Source organism: Apaloderma vittatum, unplaced genomic scaffold (assembly GCF_000703405.1).
Source record: "Apaloderma vittatum isolate BGI_N311 unplaced genomic scaffold, ASM70340v1 Scaffold42379, whole genome shotgun sequence".
Taxonomy (NCBI): domain Eukaryota; kingdom Metazoa; phylum Chordata; class Aves; order Trogoniformes; family Trogonidae; genus Apaloderma; species Apaloderma vittatum.
In genome coordinates, this window is record NW_009737724.1 from 26967 (window position 1) to 37416 (window position 10450).

Below are 10450 nucleotides of genomic sequence, written 5' to 3' on the forward strand. Positions count from 1 at the left end.
TGCATCCCACATGTGTTCTGAAAGATCTCCAATAACAGTCTCTACAACAACCCAGACAAATCCTTTCTGGTATTATCCCTGCTGCTGGAAGGCTGCCTCCCCATTCCCTTTGTGTCTTTCTTGAACTCTTGCTTCAGTTTAAGCTCCTTACTGCTTCTTCAATGTACCAAGGGCATGGAATAGGGATTTCTTTTATGTTATGCTTTAAAACCTGTTTTCCTCCTCATTTTCCTTTCACTTAAGTAATACCATTCCTTTCAGTCTTTTTTGCAGAGGTTGGCTTTTATGATGCACAGATCTGTTGTTGCGTGGAAATAGTCCAAAGGGCAGCAAATGGTAAATGGGGGAAAAAAAAGAGACCCATCAGTCTTGCTCCTGCTATGCTTGATAGTTTTCCGACTGGTTTAACTGGTTGTCTGTTCTTCTGCAGAATTACTGCAATCTTTGCAAAATGCCCTGTCTGGGGTTGGGAAAGCCTTTCAGGACTGCTATGATTGAATCCGACTTACCTTAGTGTAACCTGTGTACATGCACTCAGGAAAGCTCTGGCTTCCTTGCACTCTCAGGCTTTCCATAACACCTTTGGAATTTCCTATCTCATTACCCCCTTAGCTCTATTTTATTTTGTAATTGGTACTTTCCTCTGAACTTTAGAGATCTACTTACTACTACACAGCATTTCTTTTCCCATAAAATCTCAAGCTGAGTATATGTCCCAGAAGTATTGAGATACAGAGTCACATACATACATATTTCAGTCACTCATCCTTAAAATTTGCTGTCAAATCTATTCTTCTACCATTGGAACTCTGTTCTCATGTTTCCTTTTGTTCTGTGGGAGTTGCTAAGATTTCCCATTGAAATTTATTTTAAACGTTTGCTCTTTTTTGTGGAGATTCACTGCACAGTCTTGTCTCCCACAATGTAGATTGGTTACAATGGAGATGATGGTAACCTGGCAGTGATACAGGAGCACATTACTTGCAGCTGGAGGGAGATTTCACCCAGCATTCTGATGCAGAATACTTCACACTTCCAAATTAATCATACTTCTCTCTCTATTCGTGTTGCTTGCGTAAGTATTTCGCTGTTGTGTAGGCTTGGGCAGTGATCTGTGTGAGAACCAACGTTCTTGTTTTCCTGCCTCTCATACATGCTTACCTATCAAGCAAGATTTTAAGCCTGGTGCCTTTTTCACACTTGATAAAATGAGTCTGTTCCCATCATGTAGTGTAGCTTTTTTATAAATCTGAATACAAGTAAAGAAATTCACATCTGTTGCCAAATGTTCTGGCTGAATGCCATCCCTGATGTTCTAGCTTCAACCAGATGACGAATGTTCCCTGTCAGCCTGCAGCCTAGGGAGATGGGACAATGGTACAGAAATACTGTAATTATCTAATCAACTTTACTTAGAATGTTAAGCAAATGCAATTCTTTAATACTCTGGTTTTACTATAGCTGTTAATTAACATGTGCAAATGCAATTTGTGCAGCAAAACCAAGTTGAGGAAACATTCGCTTTTAAGTTACTTTACTCCCCTCTAGTGGTCTTAAACGATACATACTTTTATATAACATTTCATCACGATAAATTTAAGGATGGTGTTAATATTCTGTAAGAAACAAAAATCTGTTGGTAACTTCTCCTTCCTTCCTATTATCTTCTCATTCTACAGAAGAACAGTTAAGTGCCTGGGATTCTTGCCAATGTAACTCTAAACAAAACAATTTTTTGTATTTTGACTTTAATTGAAGGCCTAACTGCACCCACAGCTTTAAAATCAATATATACAGAAAAATATTAAAGCTCTGTACTAGGCATTTATTTTCTCCCTTCAAACCTCTTCACAAGGGGTGTTAATGTCAGTGTCACGGTGATTCAAACTGCAGCCAAAGCTGCAGAAACGTCAGCAGAAGGCAGTCACATCCGTAGTGCTGCTGTAGGTTTGTTCTGTGCGACATGCCAGGTTTGGTGCGTGTCTGATGCTGTTTGGGCCCTGTGCAAGTTGTGGGATGTATGGAGCGGCTGAATGGCTGGGTTCCTCCTTTAAGCTTGCCAGTTGGCCATTGTGTGTAGGATGTGGCTTCCACTAGCTGGAAAACAAATGAAAACCTACAGATTTGGAATGGAAACGTCTACTTTTCCAGTAATCCCCTGGTTCTCTGCTCAAGTTACTGATGTTGTAATCAACACTGTACAGGTGTGCAGCACCGGCTTAATCTAGCAAGAGTTAATGGGTAAGTTCTCAACTAAATTTTTCTTTTGTTTCCTAAAGTCTGTATTTTAAAGTTTTTGAAATGACTTGCTGATACAGTGTCCTTGGAGAAGATAGGGTACCTTGTAAACCTTCTTTCTTCTTTTTCTGCTCAGAGAGAGTATATTAAGAAATATGTAGATAGTGGACTCACTTATCAGAAGCTAGTTACTCTTTTCGAACTACCCACTTGTAACTTTTCCATTTACTTCTAGAATGCCTTGGCCTAATATTTGGAAGGAAAAGAGGAATAAGGGATATAGAGTCAATAAAGAAAATGTCGACAATTTTCCATTTGAGAGTTCTCTTAAAATGCTTAAATAAAATTGTTTTTGTCTTCATATTTAGTTACAGAGGAAAAATGGAAAAGTTCCAAGAATCAAAACATTTTAAGAGTATTTCAGTAGAATCTTTTGTTTTAAAATGAGTCTTCATTTGTAAACTTCTGCAACTCTAAAAAGTCAAAATTGAAATGAAACCGTTTATGAGATCCAAACCCAGCCTTTTTTCCTCTTGTTTTTTAGGATTTTTTTTATGGAAACCTTAAGTATCTCAGTTTCCTTTCAAGCTGGAAGGAAACCAAATGTGCAAAGTAAAATCCTTCATAAAACATAACTCTTGTTTTCCTGCAGTACTCTTACAAGAGATTATTTGCCTGTGTCATAACCAATAGCTGGGGAAACTATTTCCTACATTTCACAAGATCGTTCCCTTTAGGTCATTAGCAGATAGTTCTAATAAACATGAGCTCAGCCAGTAGAGGCTTTGACTCTACTTACCATTGCGGATGTCTGGGTAGTCCCTGTGGGAAGTTGTGACCAATTCACCAGCCAGGGAGTTTAACTAGTTCTTAAGTTTTCTCTTGAACAGCAGTGTCAATAGTCAAGCTAAATCAAAATCATTCACATGTGAGAAGCAGGTAAAATATATTAGTGGTCATCTCCAAAAGCTGTAAGATCCTAGTTACAGTAAACAGAGTTCTGGAGCCGTCCTGGAGGCGGGCTGCTTACTGCATCGGTTTCTGCCTTGCTGTCCGAGTGTCTTTCCACCACCGCTACAGTTTGCCTGGACCTGGTGTCAGATGGCAGCGCCTAATCGTCCGGAGCTTGCTTTCTGTGCTCTTAGTACAGTGCAACAGGGCCACAGTCTCACTTGAGGTTTTTGAGAGCTTCTGGAATATGAACGACCTTATAAATTAAATCACCGCACTGTCTGCTGAATGCTTTCTTGCAGAAGTGCTGGCAACTGTGGAACATATTTTGCTGATCATCTGAAGAACAGCAACTTCTACACCTGGCAGCTGTCAGACAGCATTTTCTTGAAACAAGGCTGTCTGCTGATAGCTCAGGCGTAGGGTTGAATAATGCAGACCCAGATAGGTTTATAGCTGGGATTTGCAGATTAACACGCTGTTGTACTTCCAAGCATCTTCTTGGGCTAAATCCCACCTGCATTCTGCATGAGTGCAAGAAGTTCCTCAGATTTTGTTTCTCCTCTGGTCCTTCAGTCACAGTTAACAGAACACAGGATTTAGTTCCGAGTGCGTTAGATGACCTCTCTTCTCTAGGATGAGGTTTGCTTTGAGCACTGGGATAACCTTTTCCATACCATGATATTAAGCCAGTGGAATAAATGATAATATTTTCTTCAGAATATTTAATTTTTGTTCCTCCTCCCCTTTATTCTTTTTTTTTTTAACTTGAAATTGTATTATACAGTTTTTGACTGTGGGAAGAGGAAGGACAGCTTCTGAAAGAAACCTGTCAAAGCAGGGTAAGTAGCTACCAGGGTTGCTTGAGTCAACTTAGCCTTAAAATGCAGCTTATGATACCACTGCAGGGGTGGAGGAGTAATGGAACAAAAAAAAAAATCCCAAACAACAAAAAAAAAACAAACAAAACAAATCCCACAGAAAAGGCTACTAAAATTTTGAACGCTGAAATACCCTACAGACTGCAACTTTTTCCAGGGTTCCATAGGGAATAACCATTGTCAGCACAGGTATATCAGTGATTCACTGATAAAATGGTGCAGTTTTTTCTGTAATGTATGTAGCCCTGAATTTGTTGCTGTTGAACACGTGTATAAGAGCATGGTACATATGTGACTTCAAAAGACTTACATTTTACAAGTTGGAGTAAATTCAAAAAGGATTAGTTTCATGTTTTAGACAACACAGCCAAGATTTTTCTTTGTATTTTCAGTGTTCAGGGCTCTGAATATTTAGTCAGCAAAACCTCACAGACTTGTTACTGTTCTACCGTTTGTGACAAAAACTCAGACATGTAGGTACAGAGCCTTGCCTATGCACTAAGGAATGCAGAGGTTTGCATATTTTGCAAAGGAGGAAAGGCTTGGTAGCCAATTTTCATGGAAGGAATTGTTTCCAGTTCTCCATAGTGCTTTAGCATCCATGCAATATGCTGTTTTCAGAAACTTCACTGGTCTAGTTTAGCTTAACTGATGGAATAGCATTCACCACACTGAAGTCGGGGCATGTTCAGAAATCCACTGAAATAAAATTAAAAACAAAAACAAAAAGAGGGGAAAAGATTATCTTAGGCTTTGGTCTCGGCTTATAATGCCAAAGGAAGTTTCTCCAGATCATTGCAGTGCAGAGCAATGCAGAGAAACTCTCTTTTCCCAACAGTTTATCATAAAATGTATCCAGACTGGAGCCTCTGAAAGATTTCCTTATCTTTAAAAGGCAGTATGAATCTCCTTATTTATATTACCCACTGTTTCATCCATAAAATTAGACTTCCTTCCTTTTACTGATGAACAGGAGTGGGAAAAGTCAGTCTTACTATATGTCTATTTATCTACAGATAGATGGATAGAGAGGTCCTTCTTCCCAAGCATCTCCTGCCTAGGAGTATTTTTCATTGGCTCTCCCGGGCGGGTGTCAGAGGACATTTCCTCTGGTGACAGTGTGCCTCTTTGACCTCTGCTCTTATTCGTCTTGAAGTTATGTGGGTTTCTTTTCTGTATTGAAAGGAGTTCACAAAGCTAAAAAACACTTTTCAATATTTTTGGTTTTAAATTTCTAATGTGTCAAAACCTGTCCTTTGAAAAGAATTGTAGAGGACCAATCTCTTCTGAATCCCCCCCTATTCATCACACTAACAGCAATTTTGGGTGGATCTGGTGTTGATTTGCAAACTATTACTGATGTTTTAGAAGCATTACTACTATTTAAAAAAAAAAGCTTTAAAGTTTGGGGTTTTTTTTAATGTTAGAATCGCTTCCTCCATTTAAACTGTAATATGAATAATTTATACTAGAAACATTGGGAAAAGCTACTCATACTTCAAGTGTTCTGAGTAATAAATTTTAAATTCTCCTTGGAAGGAAGAAATAAAGGATTTAAAAAAAGGAACAAAACCCAAAAAACGTATAGAGCTTTCTTCCTTTCCCTTCTCATTCCCACTTTGAGCCACAGTATTTGGAATCAATTGCAAATTCCTACTCAAATAACTTCCTTAGCTTCATTTAGTTACTTACCACGTTAATATTTTTTTTAATTAATTGTAATTATTATTTCCTGTTTTCTTATAAAGAAAGGCAATCTGATTATTTGCATTATTTATATACTTCAGAGCTATTTGTTTTAGGACACAGTCATCATGCTGCAAGTTGAGTATAAATGAGAAGGGGCTGAAACAAAATAATCTTAAAGTTAATAGGAAGTTTCCTTTTGACTTCTCTGGGCTGAACATACCCACGTAACAATACTGGAAGTGCAAGACGCAATGTATAAAAGACGTATGGAACATGTGCTATCCAGTGTGGTGTATAGAAGACCTTGGCACTTGACAGGCATTTTGAGGCAATGAAGTCTGGCTGCTGAAACTTGTGAACCTGATAAAACAGTGATTCTCAGTAAGTAAATGTATTATATTTATTAAATTTATTATATTTTTGGTGGGGTGTGGAGGTGATAAAAAAATCCCCAAGTGATTTTATGCCCAATAATAAATCACAGACTCTAGATGAGCGTATCTCACTTAATTTACTGGTCTCTAGAAAACCTGTGGAAATGAAGTCAGTCTTTGGAAAGCTAGTGAATGAAGGGAAGTGCAGATCAGAGCTGTACTGAACTGTTTGCTGGCTGGAGACTCATCACTCTCGTACGTGAGTCAGCAGTGCGCCCTTGCAGTGAAGGCGGCCAACTGCATATGGGGCTTGTGTGGTGGGAGAGAAGCGATTCTTCTCTTCCTGTAGTACTTGAGAAACTGCATCTGCAGTACTGTAGCCAGCTCTGGGCACCCTGGTACAAAAAAACCCGCACCAAAACAAACCAACCAACCCACGCCAAACCCATTGATGCCTGGAGCAAGCCTGTGAGAGGGCTGCCAGGATGGTGAGCGTCCAAGGCAATGTTCTCCAGGGAGAGGGTTAATTCAAATTTATGAAGTGAAGGGTAAGAAGGATCTTACTGCTGTCTGCAGGACACCGAGGAGACAGAGCCTGACTTCTGGATGGTGAGCAGCGGTAGGACAAGAGGCAAGGGGACAAATTGTAGTAAGGGAAATCCCTACTAATTATTAAGCAAAATTAATCATGATGAGGATTGTAAAACAATGGAGTAGGTTACTTCAGAAAAGTGGAGTATCTATCCTTGCAGATATTCACAACTCAGCTGGATAGGGCCTGAGCAGCCTACTCGTACATTGGTGCTGCTCTGAGCAGGGGACTGAACCAAATGACCTCCACAAGTCCCTTCCAACCTGAATTCATCATGGATTCCAAGAGCCACATGCAATGCTCTCATAGTGTTATTTCTCAAAGGAAGGGCCTTGCAAATGGAATGCGGTGGATTCAGTGTCTAATCCCTGGTCTCTTATTACCTATTTTATTATTTCAACTGCATCATGGGGCAACTCCCTATCAACTGAGACATCTCATAGCTAGAGGAACACTGGGACGGAAAACAGAGGCAGAGACACCCAATCCCTTGCTGACACAATGTTTGAAGGAATGCAGGGCCTGATTCAGCTGTCTTTGTTCGAGTCAGTAGGGAGTTCTGCATAAATAAGAGCTACAAGAAGAGGCTCCTAGTTACTGATTTCCACCCACTTGGAATGTATTAATTCTAATAAAAAGATATATCCGTTTTGCTCAATGTCTTAGCCTGAAAATTCACCCAGCAGTCAGCATTTCATGCTCAGCCATGAAATTTCTTTCACTTTGCTTCTGAGTTTACAGGTGGGATTTAAGAAGTCATCTGGAACAAATGCAAATGGAGGAAACTCGGCTCGATACCGTTCCTGTGGCAAAGTTCCCGTTACATTTAACAGGGTTATAGCTGATAGAAAGGAGTAGTATATGTATTTCCTTTTCTTGCACTAAGGCTGGATTAACTTTTTAAATCAAAGAAATTAGTACTATTATTAACATTTAGGTTTTCTATCTGTACACATAGAATTAAATATGTCAATGTATATATTGTGTTAGACTGGGATTTAAAAAAAATCCATTCCACTTAGTTGTATTTCTATTGAACACTAGTCTTAAAAAATAGGTTAAACTTCCTCTTCCTGGAGGACAGAATATAAGTTATAGGATTTCTTTTGGTTTAGTTATCTTTTCTTTAGTCCTCCCGTGAATAACTCTGTTAATGTCATCTTATGTGTCTGTAGGAAATAGAGATATAGTATAACAGCTTCAGTATGACTAGGTAAGGATTGATTTAAAATGAGACCTAGTTTTAGAAAAGAAAATAGCCATGAATGTGGTACAGAACATTCCTAAAAATAGTTTTGAGAAGGGAGTGTCTGAATTAGGGCATCTCTTGAGTTTCCTCATGCTTCCTTTGCCACTGATACTGAAGAATCCAGGTCTTTTAGAGGAGTAAGAACATCTCTTTCATTCAGATCTCAGTAAGGAGAAATCCAATTATTGTTTTACTTCTACTATTTTCAGTATTTATATTCAGTATTTTCTACTATTTTTTTGCTTAGATCTTGTAAATTAAATGAATTGTTTTGCTTAAAACAACATAAATCCTGTGTTAAAACTACTCTGTACAGACAGAAGTAAGAGAGACATGTTCTGAATCTATATAAAACATTCTAGGTTTATGGTCATCTAGGATACAGCTGAGATAAAAAAATGGAATTTCACTAGAAGTACATAGGCCCCAGTGCCTGAGCCAAGAGAGACCTTCTAATTCTTATAATATTACAGAAATATTATTCCAACACTTTGCACAGTGTAACAAATCATGGAATTATATGATAATGTAGGTTGGATTCCCTCCTCCATTATTATAAATTCAACTGTCAGATGAAAACTTCAAATTAAACAATTTGTAAAACTGAAGTAAAAAGTCTGAAGTGAAATTTGTCCCCCAAAAGCTATAGTAAATGGATTTCATAGCTAGTTACCACAGCTTCGCTGACCAAACAGCACTAAGAAAAATGGGTGATAGTTTGTTTTGTTTTGAGTTACCTAATTTTACTTTTTTTTAGATTTAAACCAGTTAATTGGTTGTCTGGATGTAATTACTGTTTGTGTTTGTAATGTACTTAAGAAAAATACACACACCAAAACTTTCCCACACTATTTGTTTTCATTGGCAAAATGAAGACTTTCTTTATTAAGAAATATGTAAGATGGACATACTTTTTTGTTCACTTGGGTCAGAGTAAATTTACAAATAAAAAAATACAATTACTACAAAAGTTCATATAAACTGAAATAAAAAAACCTAAATGAACTGAACTCCTGACTGTGATAAGATTGTTTCTTTTTCTGTTTGCAACATTTTAAAACAATTTGCCTAAAATATGAAAATTCTCATAATCATCCTACAGGAGGAGAGGAAAGAATGTTTGCATAAGATGAAGAGGTCAAGCTTGGTAAAGGCCAGGAAGCAGGAAGACCAGTCCTTCACATCACTGCTGCTCAACACAATGGTCGTCAGCACTGAACAGGTCAGTTCAGTGATTTTATGAAAATCAAACAGCAGGACAAACAGGTATTTCTCTGACAATCAGTTGAAGTTTAAGAATTTAGACACTGTATAAAACGATTTCAGTGCATGATGTTGATAAGCACAGGGAGGTACACTAAGGCACGGTTAGCAAGGACCGTGTCATTAACTAGAGGGGTGCACTGGGCTTGATTTAATGTGAGTGTGTATAATTATGTAAATATTTAGGATGACTGCTGAAGCAATGCTCAAGCTGGTCTCTAACTGCAAAGGGCAGTCTATGTCTTCTCTCTTCTGGAGACTGTATCTCGGGTACAATCAATCTAACTATAATTATCCTCCTCTGACTGTGGGCTCTGCCACTACAATCCATGCCAACTACATCCTCCAAGATACAGCTGTAAGATCCTCAAAATTATCTGGAAAGATCAGCATTGCGGAGAAATAGTTGCTTGCGTGTTATGGCAAATTCCACTGTGCATGTTGCAGTGATGTTACATGTCTTATTCTCGGTGTCTTTTATTTCTGGGTTTGATTACAGGGTTTGATCAAGGAGCTTCTGGATCTTGGTTAATCTAAGAGTTCATCATTTTGTTTGTCGTGGAATGTTGTGATCAACTGGATCATCAGAATTGCTTCTTTGGTTTTTGTTGTGTTTTTTTTGTTGTTTTCTTAAGTGAATCTTATGAGTGGATGACAAGTGTTTTGGAGGCCATATAGGAAACTGTTTGTCTAGATGTTCTTCAGAGTCCAAATGTTTGCAAAGTCTCAAGTGGCTGTGGGAAAGTGTGTGGATGACCCTTATTAGGAGCTTTGCTGAGCAGCAGAGAGCAGACGTTAAGTCTTTAGCTTGTCACAGTGTATTTTTCTAGTGGTTTGAGAACCCAGGTGGGCACTATTTTAAAGCTGTCAGCAATTTAAACACTTCTAATATATAAGCCTATTCTTTAAAATGACACACCAGAAGTTGATGATGTGCTACATACTTCACTAGATTAATTAATGGACAGCCCACATATCATCTAACATTACTTCATATAGTGTAATCCACATTTCTGCAACCATGCAAGCTATCAAATAATACATCATAAAATGTCCTAGAAGATATGAGAGAATCATCCCATTAACATGTGACACAGACTACATATTTTTTGGTAGCTCATCCAGAAATTAAGGCTGTTGAAACCAAAAGAATGTCTGAGTAAATAGTAACTCAGAATTCCTTTCATAACTCACTTCTGTTTACTGGTAAATT